Genomic DNA, 6,000 nt, shown 5'->3' on the forward strand with positions numbered 1-6,000 from the left:
CAACAAACACCCGTCGTACATAACACACATGCACACACACAAACACACAGCACACACAAGTCGCACATAACACACATGTACACACAAAAACACACAGCACACAAACGTCGCACATAACACACGTGTACACACAAAAACACACAGCACACACACGTCGCACATAACACACAGGTACACACAAAAACACACAGCACACACACGTCACACATAACACACATGCACACACACAAACACACAGCACACACAACACACACACGTCGCACATAACACACATGCACACACAAACACACAGCACACACAAGTCGCACATAACACACATGTACACACAAAAACACACAGCACACAAACGTCGCACATAACACACGTGTACACACAAAAACACACAGCACACACACGTCGCACATAACACACAGGTACACACAAAAACACACAGCACACACACGTCACACATAACACACATGCACACACACAAACACACAGCACACACAACACACACACGTCGCACATACCACACGTGCACGCACACACATCGTTCATAACACACATGCACACACAAACACACAGCACACACAAGTCGCACATAACACACCTGTACAAACACAAACACACAGCACACACAACACACACACGTCGCACATAACACACGTGCACACACACAAACACACAGCACACACAACAAACACCCGTCGTACATAACACACATGCACACACACAAACACACAGCACACACAACACAAACCCGTCGTACATAACACACATGCACACACAAACGTCGCACATTACACACATGCACACACACACGTCGCTCATAACACACATGCACACACACACGTCGCATATAACACACATGTACACACAAAAACACACAGCACACACACATCGCACATAACACACATGCACACACACAAACACACAACACACACAAGTCGCACATACCACACGTGCACACACAACACACACACGTCGCACATACCACACGTGCACACACAACACACACACATCGCTCATAACACACATGCACACACACAAACACACAGCACACACAAGTCGCACATAACACACATGTACACACACAAACACACAGCAAACACAACACACACACGTCGCACATACCACACGTGCACACACAACACACACACGTCGCACAAACCACACGTGCACACACACACGTCGCACATAACACACATGCACACACACAATGACACAGCACACACAACACACACCCGTCGTACATAACACACGTCGCACATAACACACATGCACACACACAATCACACAGCACACACAACACACACCCGTCGTACATAACAAACATAAACACACACGTTGCATATAACACACATGCACACACACACGTCGCTCATAACACACATGCACACACACACGTCGCACATAACACACATGCACACACACACGTCGCATATAACACACATGCACACACACACGTCGCTCATAACACACATGCACACACACAAACACACAGCACACACAACACACACACGTCGCACATACCACACGTGCACACACAACACACACACGTCACACATACCACACGTGCACACACACACATCGCTCATAACACACATACACACACAAACACACAGCACACACAAGTCGCACATAACACACATGTACACACACAAACACACAGCACACACAACACACACACGTCGCACATACCACACGTGCACACACAACACACACATGTCGCACATACCACACGTGCACACACACACGTCGCACATAACACACATGCACACACACAATCACACAGCACACACAACACACACCCGTCGTACATAACACACGTGCGCACACACAAACGTTGCACATAACACACATGCACACACACACGTCGCACATAACACACATGCACACACACAGCACACACAACAAACACACGTCGCACATAACACACATGCACACAAACACACAGCACACACAACACACACACGTCGCACATAACACACATGCACACACACAGCACACACAACACACATACGTCGCACATAACACACATGCACACACACAAACACACAGCACACACAACACACACACGTCGCACATAACACAAATGCACACACACACGTCGCACATAACACACATGCACACACACAGCACACACAACACACATACGTCGGACATAACACACATGCACACACACAAACACACAGCACACACAACACACACGCGTCGCACATAACGCACGTGCACACACACAGCACACACAACACACACACGTCGCACATAACACACATGCACACACACAAACACACAGCACACACAAACACGTTGTACATAACACACATGCACACACACACACGTCGCACATAACACACATACACACACACAAACACACAGCACACACAACACACAGAAGTCGTACATAACACACATGCACACACACACGTCGCTCATAACACACATGCACACACAAACACACACATGTCGTACATAACACAGGTGCACACACACAAACAAACAGCACACACAACACACACCCGTCGTACATAACACACATGCACACACACACGTCGCATATAACACACACAAACACACACGTCGCACATAACACACATTCACACACACAAACACACAGCACGCACAACACACACACGTCGTTCATAACACACATGCACACACACACACGTCGCTCATAACACACATGCACACACACACACAAACACACAGAAGACACAACACACACACGTCGCTCATAACACACATGCACACACACAACACACACACGTCGTACATAACACACGTGCACACAACACACACACGTCGCTCATAACACACATGCACACACACAACACACATACGTCGTACATAACACACATGCACACACACAACACACACACATCGTACATAACACACATGCACACACACAACACACACACGTCGTACATAACATACGTGCACACACACAAACACACAGCACACACAACACACACACGTCACACATAACACACATGCACACACACACGTCGTACATAACACACGTGCACACACACAAACACACACACACGTCGTACATAACACACATGCACACACACAAACACACACACACATCGTACATAACACACGTGCACACACACAAAGACACACACACGTCGTACATAACACACACAACACACACAAACACACACACACGTCGTACATAACACACGTGCACACACACAAACAAACACACAGCACATACAACACACATACGTCGCACATGACCACACACAAACACACACACGTCGCACATAACACACGTGCACACACACGTGCACACACACACACGTCGTATATAACACACATGCACACACACACGTCGCACATAACACACATGCACACACACAAACACACAGCACACACACGTCGCACATAACACACATGCACACACAACACACACACGTCGCACATAACACACATGCACACACACAAACACACAGCACACACACGTCGCACATAACAAACATGCACACACAACACACACACGTCGCACATAACACACATGCACACACACAAACACACAGCACACACACGTCGCACATAACACACATGCACACACAACACACACACAACACACATACAAGTGTGGACAAGTTTTACACCCGCTTCATCATGTGTGGACCTGTTTGACACCCGCTTCATCATGTGTGGACACGTTTGACACCCGCTTCATCATGTGTGGACACGTTTGACACCCGCTTCATCATGTGTGGACACGTTTTACACCCGCTTCATCATGTGTGGACGCGTTTTACACCCGCTTCATCATGTGTGGACCCGTTTGACACCCGCTTCATCATGTGTGGACATGTTTGACACCCGCTTCATCATGTGTGGACACGTTTTACACCCGCTTCATCATGTGTGGACACGTTTGACACCCGCTTCATCATGTGTGGACACGTTTGACACCCGCTTCATCATGTGTGGACACGTTTGACACCCGCTTCATCATGTGTGGACAAGTTTTACACCCGCTTCATCATGTGTGGACCTGTTTGACACCCGCTTCATCATGTGTGGACACGTTTGACACCCGCTTCATCATGTGTGGACACGTTTTACACCCGCTTCATCATGTGTGGACGCGTTTTACACCCGCTTCATCATGTGTGGACCCGTTTGACACCCGCTTCATCATGTGTGGACACAAAGACAATAAAGTACATCCTGTCAAGTAACAACGTGCAGCTCATTGATTCCTCTCCATTCACTTCTCTTGAACCTAAATTGCACACGACGGCTGCTCAGCTCTTTTTACAGATGAGTTAGAAAAACAATGACCAGTTTATTACAGTGACGACTTAAGTCAAGTAATAAAAACTTGTAGTAAATTAAACAAGTAGTGAACAGTAGGAAAGTGTGAAAATGATTATCCATTGAAGGTAATTTATTAACCCAGACATACACATTTACAGCTCGAGTTTTACAGAGGCTCTGCAGCCACTCGGCCGCGCGTGAGCAGGTTCATGCACAGCGGTGCAGGCTCTGAGCAGGTTCATGCACAGCGGTGCAGGCTCTGAGCAGGTTCATGCTCAGCCGTGCAGGCTCTGAGCAGGTTCATGCTCAGCCGTGCAGGCTCTGAGCAGGTTCATGCTCAGCCGTGCAGGCTCTGAGCAGGTTCATGCACAGCCGTGCAGGCTCTGAGCAGGGTCATGCACAGCCGTGCAGGCTCTGAGCAGGTTCATGCACAGCGGTGCAGGCTCTGAGCAGGTTCATGCTCAGCCGTGCAGGCTCTGAGCAGGTTCATGCTCAGCCGTGCAGGCTCTGAGCAGGTTCATGCTCAGCCGTGCAGGCTCTGAGCAGGTTCATGCTCAGCCGTGCAGGCTCTGAGCAGGTTCATGCTCAGCCGTGCAGGCTCTGACATTTTCTCTTGAGTTTTGAAACAGGAGTTGGAAGAGTTTATCGTCCAGTAGTTTAAAAGTTGCATCACAACAACACATTTTTGGTGTCATGTATTTCTTGAGCACAGAGCACATAACACACACACACACACACAGAGTGCACATCACACACACACACACACACACACACACAGCGCACATAACACACACACACACACAGTGCACATCACACACACACACACAGCGCACATAACACACACACACACAGAGTGCACATCACACACACACACACACAGTGCACATAACACACACACAGCGCACATAACACACACACACACACACAGTGCATATCACACACACACACACACAGTGCACATAACACACACACAGTGCACATAACACACACACACACACACACACACAGTGCACATCACATACACCCGTCGCACATAACACACATGTACAAACAAAAACACACAACACACACACGTCGCACATACCACACGTGCACGCACACACATCGTTCATAACACACATGCACACACACAAACACACAGCACACACAAGTCGCACATAACACACATGTACACACAAAAACACACAGCACACAAACGTCGCACATAACACACGTGTACACACAAAAACACACAGCACACACACGTCGCACATAACACACAGGTACACACAAAAACACACAGCACACACACGTCACACATAACACACATGCACACACACAAACACACAGCACACACAACACACACACGTCGCACATAACACACATGCACACACAAACACACAGCACACACAAGTCGCACATAACACACATGTACACACAAAAACACACAGCACACAAACGTCGCACATAACACACGTGTACACACAAAAACACACAGCACACACACGTCGCACATAACACACAGGTACACACAAAAACACACAGCACACACACGTCACACATAACACACATGCACACACACAAACACACAGCACACACAACACACACACGTCGCACATACCACACGTGCACGCACACACATCGTTCATAACACACATGCACACACAAACACACAGCACACACAAGTCGCACATAACACACCTGTACAAACACAAACACACAGCACACACAACACACACACGTCGCACATAACACACGTGC

The sequence above is a fragment of the Eucyclogobius newberryi genome, unplaced genomic scaffold, assembly GCF_026437365.1.
Source record: "Eucyclogobius newberryi isolate DKJ021-1_F unplaced genomic scaffold, fEucNew1.0.hap1 SCAF_4, whole genome shotgun sequence".
NCBI lineage: Eukaryota > Metazoa > Chordata > Actinopteri > Gobiiformes > Gobiidae > Eucyclogobius > Eucyclogobius newberryi.